The sequence below is a fragment of the Kogia breviceps genome, chromosome 16 (assembly GCF_026419965.1).
Source record: "Kogia breviceps isolate mKogBre1 chromosome 16, mKogBre1 haplotype 1, whole genome shotgun sequence".
NCBI classification, from domain to species: domain Eukaryota; kingdom Metazoa; phylum Chordata; class Mammalia; order Artiodactyla; family Physeteridae; genus Kogia; species Kogia breviceps.
In genome coordinates this window covers 30,371,486-30,391,207 of record NC_081325.1, presented here as the reverse complement: position 1 = coordinate 30,391,207, position 19,722 = coordinate 30,371,486, and the positions used below count along the sequence as shown (strand labels likewise).

At 38.9% G+C, this 19,722-nt stretch overlaps 1 pseudogene; it reads left to right on the top strand.

The window, feature by feature from the left end:
• The first annotated feature begins 18,509 nt into the window (after positions 1-18,509).
• On the top strand, positions 18,510-19,316 carry LOC131743215 (large ribosomal subunit protein eL31-like; annotated as a pseudogene).
• The last annotated feature ends 406 nt before the right edge of the window (positions 19,317-19,722 follow it).

The window sequence follows — 19,722 nt, the reverse complement described above, 5'->3', positions numbered from 1 at the left end:
ACTTGCTAATGCTTTTAGCCTTAAAGGGACATAAATTTGCCAATGAATATTTGCAGTTTGCTTGCCAAACCCAGGTATGATGTTGAAGACATCTTATATCAGAACAAAGGCTATAACTAGATCCAGATGGACGTCGTGGCATCCTAAGTTTTCCAAAACCCAAACTAAGCTCCAAATAGGAAGTTTTCATGGGTTAGTTGGTTATTGTAAAAATTGGATTCCAAATATATCTCTCATGTCCAAATCTCTGGATACTTTATTCAATAATAACAACACTAACACAAATTTATGGGAAAAAGTGGACAACATATTCTTCAAGGCCTTAAAGGAGAGTTTGATGAGCCCAGCTACCCTTGGGCATCCCAATTATCAGATTCCCATTTTTCTTTTTGTACATGAAGAGGAAGAGATTGCCCTTTGGGTACTCACCCAAAATCATGGGGACCATTATCAACCCATAAAATATTAAAGGCAGTAACTGGACTCTGTGGAATGAGGATAACCTCACTACATTAGAGCTGTTACTGCTATTGCCCTTTTGGTTAAGGCCACTGAAAAAAATTATTGTAGGATCCCCTTTAATCATTTTTTCTTTTACCTCATGCAGTAGAAGATCTTCTGAATTCTCATCACACTCCACATTTCTCAGCCAGCTGCCCAACCTCCTGTTTTTTTTCTTTTTGTTAACTGCCCCTCACATAACTCTCTTACTGTTGTAATAACCTTAACCTGACTACTCTTCTCTCTCTGTCAACTGACTAATTCCTCATGTCTGATTAAGGCTGACAGCCCACCCTTGAGGCCTCCTAATAATCTACATGAAATTCCACTGGGTAACGTTTACTTCTCATAGTTCACTGATGGTTCTTAGTTAAAAGGTGACAGTGGCATATATTGCATTCATGCTATAGCAACTCCTCTGATACTGTTGAAGCAACATTTTTAGCTTTGGCTACTTCAACCCAACAGGCTGAATTATAAGCTCTTATACAGGTTTGTACTTTAGCCATGGGAAAAACAGGCAATATTTATACTGATGGCAGATACTTGCTTTTGAGTAGCTCATGATTCTGGAATGTTGTGGATGCAGTGTGACATCCTTACTTCCAATGGAAATAAAGTTAAAATGTCTCCTATATTCAGGAATTATTGGATGCAGTACTCATACCTGCTGCTTTTGCTATTGTTAAGATTTTAAGCCATTATAAACTTGACTCTCTGGAAGATAAGGAAATCATATTGTTAATATTTTTGTGAGGAATGGTGCCTTTAAGGAAACCAACAGCAGCTAAACCTCAGTCATGGTCCAAAAGGGTATTTCCCCAAATGATAATTAGAAAAACTGGCCAGCAAACCCCAACAGTTGCCTTCAGAAAAGGAAAATAAAAGTGTCAAATTCAACAATTGTTAGTTTAACAAAAAGAGAAAACTCTGGTTTGGGCCAAATAACAACCCAGTCCTCCCAGAGATTCCAAAATTTCCACTTCTCACCACAGTACATGTATTAAATCATTGATCTATTGACAAAGTTGTAACATTAAAAAATCAATATTGGTGGGGAAACATTAGCAAAGCTACAAACTTGCCTACCTCACTTGTCCCAATTGTCCAAATTATAACCCAGGGTAGCTAGTTCATTATGCTCCCTAACATTTTAAACTGCCTAATGGACCATTTCAAGTCTGACAAATGGATCTGATACACCATTCTCTCTCTAATGGATATAAATATGTTTCAGTCATGGTCTGTATGTTTTCACACTGGACTGAAGCTTTCCTTTGCAAGTAGTCTATTGCCTCTTCTGTGGATAAAGGTCTTTTGGAAAAGATTATTCCTACCTGGGGAACTCCTCTTGAACTTCATAGTGATTGAGAAAACAATTTTACTGTCCAGGGGTTCAACAAGTCTGTGATGTTTCATTGGCTTTACCACACTTTTGCTGTGCTTACAACCCTCAATCCTCTGGTTAATCAAACAAACTTATGGCATTATTAAGGCTCTACTGGAAAAAAATTTAGAGGCTTTCTGAATACCTTGGTCAAAAATTTTGCTATTGATCCTTTTAAATCTCAGATCCACCACTTTTGGAACTTATTAATTTTCACCTTTTGAGACAGCCAAAGGATGCCCAATGCACTGGCTCCTGCTTCATTTGACACACAACTGGTAAAAGGGGAGATACTCCAATATTGCAAAGACTTAATTGCTTCTATTAAAAATATCCATAATCTTTTCATATTGCACTCTTTGGAGACTAAGACTTTCAGCATCACACCCTGCAACTTGGAGATTTTGCTTATTGGAAAAGAGATCTCCAGGAGAAATCTCGTCAACCTTTCTGGAAAGGCACCTATTATGTACTTCAAACCAACCCTTATTCAACCAAAGTCCAAGGAATAGACTCTTGGATTTATGTGACATTCCTAACTAGACCTGTACATCATTTGATGACCTGAAAGTAATGATTTCTCCAAATTGAAGCACACGACATGTGATGAGGCAGTTTTTCCAAGATATCCAGACCAAGCCTGTTGAAAATTTGTCACCAAACTTTGATAATGACATATGACTTCAAATGATCTCCAATGTCTATGAACTTTTTTTTTTTTTTTTTTTTTTTGCCATACGCAGGCCTCTCACTGTTGTGGCCTCTCCCATTGCAGAGCACAGACTCTGGATATGCAGGCTCAGCATCCATGGGTCACGGGTCTCGCTGCTCCACGGTATGTGGATCTTCTCAGACCAGGGCATGAACACTTGTCCCCTGCATTGGCAGGTGGAATCTCAACCACTGCACCACCAGGGAAGCCCAATGTCTATGATCCTGATAACATGGAACTGAGATAAAAAGGGCCTGAGGATTTTTCCCCCTACCCCTCCTTGTAAATGAAATGTGATGTCAAGATATTTCCAATCTGTGCATTTACCCTCTGACATGAGACACTACACTTGAGAAAGTTCTTTTCTGACATTGAGGGGTAAAAAGCTGATGAAACTAAAAAACCTGACTCTTGATTAGCCAAGTTTTCAATAATATTTTGATCAAAGGTGTAAGTGTGAAAAATTAATAACATAAGCCTCAATTAAGTAAAGTTGGGGACACTAGAAGAGGGAGCTCTCATGTCTCTGATGACAAAAGAGCCCAACAGGAACAAGAAAGACCCCTCTTCTTTCCTCAGAGACTCAGCCAATAAAAAGCCATGGACTCTTTGCTTACTGGAGCCCTCCCAACTTCTTTTTCACTCTCTGAAAGTGTTTTCCTTCCCTTGCTGTTTGGGAACTTACATGTGCCTCTCCATGGCTGCACATATTGAATTGGTAGTCTCTGCTGATTTCAAATAAACTTATCTTTGCTGGAGAAATACCTGGCAGTCTATTTCTTTTAAGTAATCAACCTGTGTACTTGTAAGTTCTCAATCTTTCTTCCATAATTTTCAAAATTCATAGGTGCTTTTCTTTCCAAATTCTAATTGCTTTTTAACTATTTTCAGTCCATTCTTTGTTTAGGCTGCTATATCAAAGTAGCATAGACTAGGTTGCTTATAAGCAACAGAAACTTATTATTCACAATTCTGGAGGTGGGAAGTTCAAGGTCAGTGAGCCAGCAGGGCTAGGTCCTCTCCAACCTCACAGATTGCTCCTTATATTCTTCCATAGTGGTAGGGCTAGGGAGGAATCTCTTTCATTATAACACTAATCCCACCCATGAGGGTGCTACCCTCATGATCTAATCCCCATCTAAGAGTTCCAGTTTCTAACACCACCTCCCTTGTATGTTAGGATTTCAACATATGAATGGTGGTGGAGATACAAACATGAAGACCATAACAAATGAGATTGGACAACACTTTTTAGATTCCCTGTATAATAGTGTATTAAGAACACTGGTTGGGGGGAGGGGAGGAAGATGGTGGAAGAGTAAGACAAGGAGATCACCTTCCTCCACACAGATACATCAGAAATACATCTACACGTGGAACTACTCCTATAGAACACCCACTGAATGCTGGCAGAAGACCTCAGACCTCCCAAAAGGCAAGAAACTCCCCATGTACCTGGGTAGGGAAAAGAAAAAAGAAAGAAAATAGACAAAAGAATATGGACAGGACCTGCACCAGTGAAGGAGGAAAGGTTTCCACACACTGGGAAGCCCCTTCACGGGTGGAGACTACGGGTGGCGGAGACGGGGTTAGCTTTGGAGCCGCAGAGGAGAGTACAGTAACAGAGGTGTGGAGGGAAAAGTGGAGAGATTCCCGCAGAGGATCAGTGCCAACCAGCACTCACCAGCACAAGAGGTTTGTCTGCTCACCCACAGGGGCGGGCGGGGGCCGGGAGCTGAGGCTTGGGCTTCAGTTGGATCTCAGGGAGAAGACGGGGGTTGGCGGTGTGAACACAGCCTGAAGGGGTTAGTGCACCAGGGCTAGGGGGGACGGAGTCCGGGAAAAGTCTAGACCTGCCAAAGAGGCAAGAGACTTTTTCTTCCCTCTTTGTCTCCTTGTGTGCGAGGAGAGGGGATTAAAAGTGCTGCTTAAAGGAGCTCCAGAAACTGGCCCGAGCTGTGGCTAACAGCGTGGACCCCAGAGACGGGCACGAGACACTAAGGCTGCTGCTACAGCCACCAAAAAGCCTGTGTACAAGCACAGGTCACTGTCCACACATACCCTCCCGGGAACCTGTGCAGCCCGCCACTTCCAGGGTCCCAGGATCCATGGACAACTTCCCCAGGAAACACACGGTGTGCCTCAGGCTGGGGCAACGTCCCGCTGGCCTCTGCTGCCACAGGCTCTCCCCGCATCCATATCCCTCCCTCCCCCCGGCCTGAGTGAGCCAGACCCCTGAATCAGTGGCTCCTTTAACCCCTTCCTGTCTGAGTGAAGAGCAGACGCCCTCAGGCGACCTATACACAGAGGCGGAGCCAAACCCAAAGCTGAAAGCCAGGAGCTGTGCAAAGAAGAGAAAGGGCAATTACTCCCAGCAGCCTCAGGAGCAGTGGATTAAAGCTCCAAAATCAACTAGATGTACCCCGCATCTGTGGAATCCCTGAATAGACAACAAATCATCCCAAATTGAGGAGGTGGACTTTGAGAACTAGATATATTATTTTTTCCCCTTACCTCTTTTTGTGAGTGTGTATGTGTATGCTTCTGTGTGAGATTTTGTCTGTATAGCTTTGTTTTCACCATTTGTCCTAGGGTTCAGTTCATTCGTTTTTTTGTTCTCTCTTTTTTTTTTTTTTTTTAACTTAAAAATTTTTTTCTTAATAATTGTTTTTTATTTTAATAACTTTCTTTTATTTTAATAACTTTCTTTTATTTTTTCTTTCTCTCTTTCTTTCTTTCTTTCTTTCTTTCTTTCTTTCTTTCTTTCTTTCTTTCTTTTTCTTTCTTTCATCTTTCTTTCTATTTTTTCTCCCTTTTATTCTGAGCTGTGTGGATGTAGGCTCTTCATGCTTCAGCCAGGAGTCAGTGCTGTGCCTCTGAGGTGGGAGAGCCAACATCAGGACATTGGTCCACAACAGACCTCCCAGATCCACGTAATTTCAAATGGAGAAAATCTCCCAGAGATCTCCATCTCAACACCAAGACCCAGCTTCACTCAATGACCAGAAAGCTACAGTGCTGGACACCTTATAACAAAGAAGTAGCAAGACAGGAACACAGACCCAGCAATTAGCAGAGAGGCTGCCTAAAATCATAAAAAGGCCACCAACACCCCAAAACACACCACCAGACATGGACATGCCCACCAGAAAGACAAGATCCAGCATCAACCACCAGAACACAGGCACTAGACCCCTCCACCAGGAAGCCTACACAACCCACTGAACCAAACTTAGCCACTGAGGACAGACAACAAAAACAACGGGAAATATGAACCTGCAGCCTGCAGAAAGGAGACCCCAAACCCAGTAAGATAAGCAAAATGAGAAGACAGAAAAACACACAGCAGATGAAGGAGCAAGGTAAAAACCCACCAGACCTAACAAATGAAGAGGAAATGGGTAGTCTACCTGAAAAAGAACTCAGAATAATGTTAGTAAAGATGATCCAAAATCTTGGAAATAAAATAAACAAAATGCAAAAAACATTTAACAAGGACCTAGAGGAACTAAAGAGGAAACAAGCAATCATGAAAAACACAATAAATGAAATTAAAAATATTCTAGAAAGGATCAATAGCAGAATAACTGAGGCAGAAGAATAGATAAGTGACCTGGAAGATAAAATAGTGGAAATAACTACTGCAGAGCAGAATAAAGGAAAAAGAATGAAAAGAACTGAGGACAGTCTCACAGACCTCTGGGACAGTAAACAAATTAACATTCGAATTATAGGGGTCCCAGAAGAAGAAGAGAAAAAGAAAGGGACTGAGAAAACATTTGAAGAGATTACAGTTGAAAACTTCCCTAACAAGGGAAAGGAAATAGTTAAGCAAGTCCAGGAAGCACAGAAAGTCCCATACAGGATAAATCCAAGGAGAAACACGCCAAGACACTTATTAATCAAATTATCAAAAAATTAATACAAAGAAAACATATTAAAAGCAGCAATTCAAAAACAACAAATCTGACACAAGGGAATCTCCATAAGGTTAACAGCTGATCTTTCAGCAGAAACTCTGCAAGTGAGAAGGGAGTGGCAGGACATATTTAAAGTGATGAAGGAGAAAAACCTGCAACAAATATTACTCTACCCAGCAAGGATTTCATTCAGATTTGATGGAGAAATTAAAAGCTTTAAAGACAAGCAAAAGCTAAGAGAGTTCAGCACCACCAAACCAGCGTTACAATAACTGCTAAAAGAAATTCTCCAGGCAAGAAACACAAGAGAAGGAAAAGACCTACAAGAACAAACCCGAAACAATTAAGAAAATGGGAATAGGAACATACATATCTATAATTACCTTAAATGTAAATGGAGTAAATGCTCCCACCAAAAGACACGGACTGACTGAATGGATACAAAAACAAGACCCATATATATGCTGTCTACAAGAGACCCACTTCAAACCTAGGAACACATACAGACTGAAAGTAAGGGGATGGAAAAAGATATTCCATGCAAATGGAAATCAAAAGAAAGATGGAGTAGCAATTCTCATATCAGACAAAATTAACTTTAAAATAAAGACTAATGCAAGAGACAAAGAAAGACACTACATAATGATCAAGGGATCAATCCAAGAAGAAGATATAATAATTGTAAATATTTATGCACCCAAAAAAGGAGCACCTCAATACATAAGACAAATACTAACAGCCATAAAATGGGAAATTGACAGTAACACAATCATAGTAGGGGACTTTAACACCCCACTTTCACAAATAGACAGATCATCCAAAATGAAAATAAATAAGGAAACACAAGCTTTAAATGATACATTAAAAAAGATGGGGCTTCCCTGGTGGCGCAGTGGTTGGGAACCTGCCTGCCGATGCAGGGGACACGGGTTCGTGCCCCAGTCCGGGAGGATCCCACATGCTGTGGAGCAGCTAGGACTGTGAGCCAGGGCCGCTGAGCCTGCGCATCTGGAGCCTGCACTCCGCAACGGGAGAGACCACAACAGTGAGAAGCCCGCGTACCACAAAAAATAAAAAAAAAAAAAAAAACAAGATGGAGTTAATTGATATTTATAAGACATTCCATCCAAAAACAGCAGAATACACATTTTTCTCAAGTACTCATGGCACATTCTCCAGGATAGATCATATCTTGGGTCACAAATCAAGCCTTGGTAAATTTAAGAAAATTGAAATTGTATCAAGTATCTTTTCTGACCACAATGCTATGAGACTACATATCAATTACAGGAAAATATCTGTAAAAAATACAACACAAGGAGGCTAAACAATAAACTACTTAATAACGAAGTGATCACTGAAGAAATCAAAGAGGAAATCAAAAAATGCCAAGAAACAAATGACAATAGAGACACGACAACCCAAAACCTATGGGATGCACCAAAAGCAGTTCTAAGAGGGAAGTTTATAGCAATACAATCTTATCTTAAGAAACAGGAAACATCTCAAATAAACAACCTCACCTTGCATCTAAAGCAATTAGAGAAATAAGAACAAAAAAATACCAAAGTTAGCAGAAGGATGGAAATAATAAAGATAAGATCAGAAATAAATGAAAAAGAAATGAAAGAAATGATAGCAAAGATCAATAAAACTAAAATCCGTTTCTTTGAGAAGATAAACAAAATTGATAAACCATTAGCCAGACTCATCAAGAAAAAAAAGGGAGAAGACTCAAATCAGTAGAATTAGAAATGAAAAAGGAGAAGTAACAACTGACACTGCAGAAATACAAAAGATCATGAGAAATTACTACAAGCAACTGTATGCCAATAAAATGGACAACCTGGAAGAAATGGACAAATTCTTAGAAATGCACAAACTGCCAAGACTGAATCAGGAAGAAATAGAAAATATGAACAGAGTAATCACAAGCACTGTAATTGAAACTGTGATTAAAAATCTTCCAACAAACAAAAGCCCAGGACCAGATGGCTTCAAAGGCAAATTCTATCAAACATTTAGAGAAGAGCTAACACCTATCCTTCTCAAACTCTTCCAAAATAAAGCAGAGGGAGGAACACTCCCAAACTCATTCTATGAGGCCATCATCACCCTGATACTAAAACCAGACAAAGATGTCACAAAGAAAAAAAACTACAGGCCAATATCACTGATGAACATACATAAAAATATCCTCAACAAAATACTAGCAAACAGAATCCAAAAGCACATTAGAATGATCGTACACCATGATCAAGTGGGGCTTATTCCAAGAATGCAAGGATTCTTCAATATAAGTAAATCAATCAAAGTGATACACTGTATTAACAAATTGAAGGAGAAAAACAATCTGATCACCGCAATAGATGCAGAGAAAGCTTTTGACAAAACTCGACACCCATTTATGATAAAAACCCTGCAGAAAGTACGCATAGAGGGAACTTTCCTCAACATAAAAAAGGCCATATATGACAAACCTACAGCCAACATAGTCCACAATGGTGAAAAACTGAAACCATTTCCACTAAGATCAGGAACAAGACAAGGTTGCCCACTCTCACCACTCTTATTCAACATAGTTTTGGAAGTTTTAGCCACAGCAATCATAGAAGGAAAGGAAATAAAAGGAATCCAAATCAGAAAAGAAGAAGTAAAGCTGTCACTGTTGCAGATGACATACTATACATAGAGAATTCTAAAGATGCTACCAGAAAACTACTAGAACTAATAAGTTAATCTGGTAAAGTAGCAGGATACAAAATTAATGCACAGAAACCTCTGGCATTCTTATACACTAATGATGAAAATCTGATAGTGAAATTACAAAAACACTCCCATTTACCATTGCAACAAAAAGAATAAAATATCAAGGAATAAGCCTACCTAAGGAGAAAAAAGACCTGTATGCAGAAAACTATAAGACACTGATGAAAGAAATTAAAGATGATACAAATAGGTGGAGAAATATACCATGTTCTTGGAATGGAAGAATCAACATTGTGAAAATGACTCTACTACCCAAAGCAATCTAAAGATTCAATACTATCCCTATCAAATTACCACTGGCATTTTTTACAGAACTAGAACAAAAAAATTCACAATTTGTATGGAAACACAAAAGACCCCGAATAGCCAAAGCAATCCTGAGAACGAAAAATGGAGCTGGAGGAATCAGGCTCCCTGACTTCAGACTCTAGTACAAGGCTGCATTAATCAAGACAGTATGGTACTGGCAAAAAAACAGAAATATAGATCAATGGAACAGGATAGAAAGCCCAGAGATAAACCCACACACATATGGTCACCTTATCTTTGATAAAGGAGGGAAGGATATACAGTGGAGAAAAGACAGCCTCTTCAATAAGTGGTGTTGGGAAAACTGGACAGCTACCTGTAAAAGTATGAAATTAGAACACTCTGTAACACCATACACAAAAATAAACTCAAACTGGGTTAAAGACCTAACTGTAAGGCCAGGGTAAACCCAGTGGTATGTGAGCATACCAAAGATATCAATGAAGTGACATATAGGGTAAATAGCTACAGCTCCCCTCCCTAGAAAAATTGACGTTTAAGCTGAGATCTGAAGGATGAATCTGACCTAGGGAAGCAAATATAAGTCAAATCGGAGTAGTAGGTATGGGGAGGTGCAAATAAAAAGATGGAAAAGTCTACATTATCTGATTTAGTAATTTCAGAGATTGAAGATTTTCAGGTGATAGCAAGGTAGATAGAGAAGGAAGCTGAGCAGAATGCAGAGGGGGAAAAAATAAAACCAAAACACTGGAGATATATGGATTATAAAGCAGGGAGGCCAGGATATTGAACAAATTATAAAACCTTTCTGATGTGCAAAGGAAGATTTTGAACAAGGGGTAAGTCTTCAAGGAATGAAGTAGAGTATCTAGTTAGTTGAAAATAAACAGAAACAGAGATAGAGATAGAAGATTGAAGCTGGATCTCACTAAAGAGCATAAAATGCAGAGATATTTTATATGCACATTTAATTTATTTATTTATTTAACGTCTTTATTGGAGTATAATTGTTTTAAAATGGTGTGTTAATTTCTGCTTTATAACAAAGTGAAACAGCTATACATCTACATATATCCCCATATGCCCTCCCTCTTAGATCTCCTTCCCACCCTCCCTATCCCACCACTGTAGGTGGTCACAAAGCACCGAGCTGATCTCCCTGTGCTAGGTAGTTTCTTCCCACTAGCTATCTATTTTACATTTGGTAGTGTATATATGTCCATGCCACTCTCTCACTTCTTCCCAGCTTACCCTTCCCACTCCCTGTATCCTCAAGCCCATTCTCTACGTCTGCGTCTTTATTCCTGTCCTGCCCCTAGGTTCTTCAGAACCTTTTTTTTTTTTAAGATTCCATATATACGTGTTAGCATAAGGTATTTGTTTTTTTCTCTTTCTGACTTATTCCACTCTGTATGACAGACTCTAGGTCCATCCACCTCACTACAAATAACTGAATTTCATTTCCTTTTATGGCTGAGTAATATTCCAATATATATATGTGCCATATCTTCTTTATCCATTCATCTGTCAATGGACACTTAGGTTGCCTCCATGTCCTGGCTGTTGTAAATAGAACTGCAATGGACATTGGGGTGCATGCCCATTTTTGAATTATGGTTTTCTCAGGGTATATGCCCAGTAGTGGGATTGCTGGGTCATATGAAAGATCTATTTTTAGTTTTTTGAGAACTTCCATACAGTTCTCCATAGTGGTCATATCAATTTACATTCCTACCAATAGTGCCACAGGGTTCCCTTTTCTCCACACCCTCTCCAACATTTATCATTTGTAGCTTTTTTGATGATGGCCATTCTGACTGGAGTGAGGTGATACCAGTGCAAAACTGGTACAGTTTTGATTTGCATTTCTCTATTGATTAATGATGTTGAGCATTCCTTTATGTGTTTGTTGGCTATCTGTATATCTTCTTTAGAGAAATGTCTATTTAAGTCTTCTGTCCATTGTCCATTTTTTGATGGAGGTTTTTTTTTTTTTTTTTTTTTTTTTTTTTTTTTTTGATATTGAGCTCAATGAGCTGCTTGTAAATTTGGGAGATTAATACATTGTCAGTTGCTTCATTTGCAAATATTTTCTCCCATTCTGAGGGTTGTCTTTTCATCTTGTTTACATTTTCATTTACTGTGCAAAAGTTTGAAGTTTCATTAGGTCCCATTTGTTTATTTCTGTTTTTATTTCCATTTCTCTAGGAGGTGAGTAATAAAGCATCTTGCTGCAATTTATGTCATAAAAGATTCTTCCTATGTTTTCCTCTAAGAGTTTGATAGTGTCTGGCTTTAATTTAGGTCTTTAATCCACTTTGATTTTTTTTTTTTTTTTTTTTTTTTTTTTGGAGTGGGGTATGCGGGATTCTCACTGTTGTGGCCTCTCCCGTTGTGGAGCATAGGCTCCAGATGTGCAGGCTCTGGGTCTGGGTCTGTGAGCTATGGCTCACAGACCCAGCCACTCCACGGCATGTGGGATCTTCCCAGACCGGGGCATGAAACCGTATCCCCTGCATTGGCAGACAGACTCAACCACTGCACCACCAGGGAAACCCTTTTAATCCACTTTGAGTTTATTTTTGTGTATGGTGTTAGGGAGTGTACTAAATTCATTCTTTTACATGTAACTGTCCAATTTTCCCAGCATAACTTATTGAAGAGGTTGTCTTTTCTCCATTGTATATTCTAGTATTCTTTATCAAAAATAAGGTGACCATATGTGCAAAGGTTTATCTATGGGCTTTCTATCCTGTTCCATTGAGCTATATTTCTGTTTTTGTGCCAGTACCATACTGTCTTGATTAATATAGCTCTGTTTTATAGTCTGAAACCTGGGAGCCTGATTCCTCCAGATCTGTTTTTCTTTCTCAAGATTGCTTTGGCTATTCGGGGTCTTTTGTGTTTACAAACAAATTGTGAACTTTTTTGTTCTAGTTCTGTGAAAAAAGCCATTGGTAGTTTGATAGGGATTGCATTGAATCTGCAGCTTGCTCTGGGTTGTACAGTAATTTTCACAATGTTGATTCTTCCAATCCAAGAACATGGTATATCTCTCCATCTGGTTGTGTCATCTTTCATTTATTTCATCAGTGTCTTATAGTTTTCTGCATTCAGGTTTTTTGTCTCCTTAGATAGGTTTACTCCTAGCTATTTTATTATTTTTGTTGCAGTGGTAAATGGTAGTGTTTCCTTAATTAATCTTTCAGATTTTTAATCAATAGTGTATAGGAATGCAAGAGGTTTCTTTGCATTAATTTTGTATCTTGCTGCTTTACAAAATTCATTGATTAGCTCTGGTAGTTTTCTGGTAGCATCTTTAGGATTCTCTATGTATAGTATCATGTCATCTGCAAAATGGACAGCTTTACTTCTTTTCTGATCTGGATTGCTTTTATTTATTTATTTTTTCTCTAATTGTTGTGGCTAAAACTTCCAAAACTCTGTTGAAACATAGTGGTCAGAGTGGGAAACCTTGTCTTGTTCCTGATCTTAGTGGAAATGGTTTCACTTTTTCACCATTGAGAATGATGTTGGCTGTGGGTCTGTCATATATGGCCTTTATTTTGTTGAGGTAATTTCCTTCTATGCCTACTTTCTGGAAGGTTTTTTTATCATAAATAGGTGGTGAATTTTTTCAAAAGCTTTTTCTGCATCTATTGAGATCATCATATGGTTTTTATCCTTCAATTTCTTAACATGGTGTATCGCACTGATTGATTTGTATATATGGAAGAATTCTTGCATTGCTGGGATAAACCCCACTTGATCATGGTGTATGATCCTTTTAAAGTTCTGTTGGATTCTGTTTGCTAGTATTTTGTTGAGGAATTTTGCATCTATGTTCATCAGTGATATTGGCCTGTAGTTTTCTTTCTTTGTGACATCTTTGTCCAGTTTTGGTGTCAGGACGTTGATGGCCATGTAGAATGGATTTGGGAATGTTCCTCTCTCTGCTATATTTTGGAAGAGTTTGAGAAGTATAGGAGTTACCTGTTTTCTAAATGTTTAATAGAATTCACCTGTGGAGCCATCTGGTCCTGGGCTTTTGTTTGCTGAAAGATTTTTAATCACTGTCTCAATTTCACTGCTTGTGATTTGTCTGTTTATATTTTCTATTTCTTCCTGGTTCAGTCTCAGAAGATTGTGCTTTTCTAAGAATTTGTCCATTTCTTCTAGGTTGTCCATTTTACAGGCTTACAGTTGCTTGTAGTAATCTCCCATGCTCCTTTGTATTTCTGCAGTGTCCATTGTTACTTCTCCTTTTTCAGTTCTAATTCTATTGATTTGAATCTTCTTCCTTTTATTCTTGATGAGTCTGGCTAATGGTTTATCAATTTTGTTTACCTTCTCAAAGAACCAGGTTTTAGTTTTATTGATCTTTGCTATCATTTCCTTCCTGTCTTTTTCATTTATTTCTGATATTATCTTTATGATTTCTTTCCTTCTGCTAACTTTGTGTTTTTTTGTTCTTCTTTCTCCAATTGCTTCAGATGTGAGGTTAGGTTGTTTATTTAAGAGGTTTCTTGTTTCTTGAGGTAGGATTCTATTGCTATAAACTTCCCTCTTAGTACTGCTTTTGCTGCATCCCATATGTGTCGGGTTGTCGTGTTTTCATTGTCATTTGTTTCTAGGTATTTTTGTATTTCCTCTTTGATTTCTTCAGTGATCTCTTGGTTATTAAGTAGTGCATTGTTTAGCCTCCATGTATTTGTATTTTTTACAGATATTTTCCTGTAATTGATATCTAGTCTCATATCATTGTGGTCGGAAAACATACTTTATATGATTTCATTTTTCTTAAATTTACCAAGGCTTGATTTGGGACCCAAGGTATGATCTCTCTTGAAGAATATTCATGAGCACTTGAGAAGAATTTGAATACTTATGTTTTTGGATGGAATGTCCTATAAATGTCAATTACATCTATCTTGTTTAATGTGTCATTTAAAGCTTATTTTTCCTTATTGATTTTCATTTTGGATGATCTGTCCATTGGTGAAAGTGGGGTGTTAGTGTCCCCTACTATGATTGTGTGACTGTCAATTTCCCCTTTTATGGATGTTAGCATTTGCCTTATGTATTGAGGTGCTTTTCTTTTGTGTGCATAAATACTTACAATTGTTATATCTTCTTCTTGGATTCATCCCTTGATCATTCTGTAGTGTCCTTACTTATCTCTTGTAGTAGTCTTTATTTTGAAGTCTATTTTGTCTCATAGGATAATTGCTATTCCAGATTTCCTTTGATTTCCATTTGCATGGAATATCTTTTTCCATTCCCTCACTTTCAGTCTTTATGTGTTCCTATGTCTGAAGTGGGTCTATTGTAGACAGCATACATATGAGTCTTATTTTTGTATCCATCAGGCAGTCTATGTGTTTTAGTTGAGCATTTAATCTATTTACATTTAAAGTAAGTATCAGTATGTATGTTCCTATTACCATGTTCTTAATTGTTTTGGGTTTGTTATTGTAGGTCTTTTCCTCCTCTTATGTTTCCTGTCTAGAGAAGTTCCTTTAGCATTTGTTGTAACGTTGGTTTGGTGGTGCTGAATTCTCCGAGCTTTTGCTTACCTGTAAAGCTTTTAATTTCTCCATTGATTCTGAATGAGATACTTGCTGGGTAGAGTAATCTTCGTTGTAGATTTTTCCCTTACCTCATTTTAAATATGTCCTTTCACTCCCTTCTGGCTTGCAGAGTTTCTGCTGAAAGATCAGCTGTTAAGCTTATGGGGATTTTCCTTTATGTCATTTGTTGTTTTTCTCTTGCTGCTTTTAATATTTGTTCTTTGTATTTAATTTTGATAGTTTGATTAGTATGTGTATTTTCCTGTTGTCCTTGTATTTATCCTGTATGGGACCTTCTGTGCCTCCTGGATTTGATTGTCTATTTCCTTTCACATATTAGGGAAGTTTTCAACTATAAGCTCTTGAAATATTTTTTTCAGTCCCTTTCATTTTCTCCTCTTCTTCTGGGACCCCTATTATTTGAATGTTGGTGTGTTTAGTGTTGCCCTAGAGGTCTCTGAGACTGTCCACAATTCTTTTCATTCTTTTTTCTTTATTCTGCTCCATGGTAGTTATTTCCACTGTTTTTTCTTCCCAGTCACTTATCCGTTATTCTACCTCAGTTATTCTGCTGTTGATTCCTTCTAGAGAATTTTTAATTTCATTTATGTATTGTTCATCGTTTGCTTGCTCTTTAGTTTTTCTAGGTCTTTATTAAACATCTCTTGCATATTTCTCCATTCTATTTCCAAGATTTTGGATGACCTTTACTATCATTTCTCTGAATTCTTTTTCAGGTAGTTGTCTATTTCCTCTTCATTTGTTTTGTCTGGTGTTTTTACCTTGTTCTTTTATCTACTGTGTGTTTCTCTGTCTTCTCATTTTGCTTAACTTACTGTGTTTGGGGTCTCCTTTTCGCAGGCTGCAGGTTTGTAGTTCCCCTTGTTTTTGGTGTCTGCCTCCAGTGACTAAGGTTGGTTCAGTGAGTTGTGTAGGCTTCCTGTTGGAGGGGACTGGTGTCTGTGTTCTGGTGGATGAGGCTGGATCTTGTCTTTCTGGTGTGCAGGTCCAATTCCTGTGATGTATTTTGGGGTGTCTGTGACCTTAGTATTATTTTAGGCAACCTCTCTCTTAATGTGTGTGGTTGTGTTCCTGTCTTGCTAGTTGTTTGGCATAAGGTTTCCAGCTCTGTAGCTTACTCATTTTTTTAAGTAGAGTTGGGTCTTAGCATGAGATGGAACTCTCTGAGAGAGCTTTCACCATTTGATATTACATGGATCCTGGACGTCTCTGGTGGACATATGTCCTGAACTCGGCTCTCCCTCCTCAGAGGCACAGGTCTGACATGCGGCTGGAGCACAAAGACCCTGTTAGCCACATGGCTGAGAAGGAAAGGGAGAAAAAAAGAAATAAAGGCAGAATAAAATAAAATAAAGTTATTAAAATAAAAAATATTAAAAATTAAAAATTAATTAAAAAGGGAAAGAAAGGAAGAAGAGAGTAACCAAACCAAAAAACAAATCCAGCAATGATAGCAAGTGTTACAAACTTTACAAAAAAAAAAAAAAAAAAAAAAGACAGACAGAACCCTAGGACAAATGGTTAAAGCAAAGCTATACAGACAAAATCACACAAAAAAGCATACACATACTCAGTCACAGAAAGAGAAAAAGGAAAAGAAAATGTATATGTCTATATATATATTAAAAAAAGGAAGAGAGCAACGAAATTAATATACAAATCTATCAATGATAATAAACTCTAAATACGAAATTAAGATAAACATAACACCAGAAACAGCTTACATGCAGAAAGCAAACCCAAAGTGTACAGTTGTTCCCAAAGTCCACCCCTTCAATTTTGGGATGATTTGTTGTTTATTCAGGTATTCCATAGATGCAGGATACATCAAGTTGACTGTCGAGACTTAATCCTCTGCTCCTGAGCCTGCTGGGAGAAATTTCCCTTTCTCTTCTTTGTTCACACAGCTCCTGGTGTTCTGCTTTGGGTTTGGCCTTGCCTCTGCCTGTAGGTGACCCAAGGGCATCTGTTCTTCACTCAGAGAGTACAGCATTAAAGAAGCAGCTGATTAGGGGTCTCTGGCTCATTCTAGCTTGGGGGAGAGAGGGGTACGAATTGAGGGACGAGTCTGCAGTGGAAGATGCCAGCATGATTTTGCAACAGCATGAGGTCCGCGATGTGTTCTACCAGTGAAGCTGTCCCTGGATCTTGGGACCCTGGCAGTGGGGGGCTGAACAGGCTCTCAGGAGGGGTGGTGTGGATAGTGACGTGTGCTTGCACACAGGCTTCTTGTTGGCTGCAGCAGCTACCTTAGTGTTTCATGCCCATCTCTGGTGTCCATGCTAATAGCCATGGCTTGTGCCTCTCTCTGGAGCTTGTTAAGGTGGTGTTCTGAATCTCCTCTCCTTGCACACTCCCCAAAAATGGTCTCTTGCCTCTTAGGCAATTCCAGACTTTTTCCCAGACTCCCTCCTGGCTAACTGTGGTTCACCCCCCTTCAGGCTGTATTCAGGCAGCCAACCCCAGTCCTTTCCATGGGATCTGACCTCCAAAGACAGTACCTCATCTCCCAGACAATGCCCGCCCCAGTGGGTGAGCAGACATGCCTCTCAAGTTGGTGAGTGCTGGTTGGTACTCATCCTCTGTGCAGGAATCTCTCTGCTTTGCCCTCTGTACACCTATTGCTCTGTTCTCCTCCATGGCTCCAAAGCTTCCTCCCAACCACCCTCAGTCTACACCAGTGAAGGGGATTCCTAATGTGTGGAAACTTTTCCTCCTTCACAGTTCCTTCCCAGAGGTGTAGGTCCTGTCCCTATTGTTTTGTCTCTGTTTTTTTTTTTTTTTTTTTTTTTTTTTTTTTCTGTTGCCCTAGCCAGGTATGGGAGTTTCTTGCCTTTTGGAAAGTCTGAGGTCTTCTGCCAGGGTTCAGTAGGTGTTCTGTTGCAGTTGTTCCACATGTAGATGTATTTCTGAAGTGGGGAAGAAGGTGATATCCGTGTCTTACTCCTCCACCTTCTTGAAGGTTTCCTCCACTCTTATTTTTATAATAAAAAAGTGAAATTGTTCCATTGAATCATTTTATATTTAAATCAAGTAAAAATGCCCTGAGAAACATTTCAGTTGTTCAATTTACTTGTTCCCTTCAGAAATAGACAAGGTGTATTTCCTGAGATAAGAAAAGCTTTATAATTCTCCACCTCAGTAATTTGCTTCTGAGTTACAACTATGTCCAGTCTTCATTTATTCTTTCTCAAATGCTTTTCCATCTTCCACATAGATCTGAGTTTCTGATCTATATAATTTTCCTTCTCCCTTTTTCTTTTCCTTTGTGCTTAGTTTATCTCATATGCTCATAGAGTGTCATGCGCAGAGACCTTGGACTCAGCACCTCAGACCAGAGTTTCCAGTGCAAAATGACTATGGCAACACCTCAGCTCAGGATGGTGTGCAGAATCACTGTCCAGGACACTCAACTCACGATGGTTGCAGCAGGTCACATGCAGAGACACTGTGTCTGGCACTGTGTTCTGGAACCTGAGCAGCACAGCTGTGCCTGCCTGATGAAAACTCTGCCCCTTGTCCTCTGATGAAGCACTAGCTATATGTATATTTTTTAATAAAAATATGGAATAGTAATGTCATTGAAGATTAAGGAGATCTGTTTTAACTCTTCACACTTAATTATGATGAGTGACTGAGAAAGACAGTGTTTATAAAAATGACTGGTTTCAACTAGGTTCAAATGGTGAAAGTAAGGTTTAACGAAATATTTAAAAGTGTGGGGGCATGTGCTTTCCACCTGGGCCCAGCAGAATGGCTCCTGCAAAGAAGGGTGGCAAGAAGGGTCTTTCTACCGTCAATGAGGTGGCGACCAGAGAATATAGCATCGATATCCCGAAGCATATCCATGGAGTGGGTTTCTAGAAGTGTGCCCCTTGTACACTCAAAGAGATTTGGGAATTTGCCATGTTGGAGACGTGAATGTCAGATGTGCACATTGACACCAGGCTCAACATAACTGTCTGGGCCAAGGGAATATGGAATATCTCCTAGTTGTCTCTGTGTAGTTGTTCAGAAATGAAGTTGAAGATTCAGCAAACAAGTTCTATACATTCCTTACCTATGTACGTGTCACCATTTTAAAATCACTACAGATAGTCAATGTGGATGAGAACTCAACATTGATTGTGAGTAAAGTCATAAAACCATACACAAAAAATGTGTAAGGGACACTGTTAATCATATACATGAGGTCTTAAAAAGCATAATAGGGGGATTCCCTGGTGGTGCAGTGATTGAGAGTCCACCTGCTGATACAGGGGACATGGGTTCATTCCCTGGTCTGGGAAAATCCCAAATGCCATGGAGCAGCTGGGTCCATGAGCCATGGCTGCTGAGCCTGTGTGTCTGGAGCCTGTGCTCTGCAATGGGAGAGGCCACAATGATGAGAGGTCCACATACCGCAAAAAAAAAAAAAAAAAAAAAAAAAAAAAAAAAGCATAATAGGAAGTCTGGGAAGGAAGGAGAGACCTTGAAAACTGGATTTTGAATGAATTTGCATCAACACAATATGGACACAATATGGAACTAACTTGAAGTAAAAGCAAATTATCAAAGGAATTTACATATTGA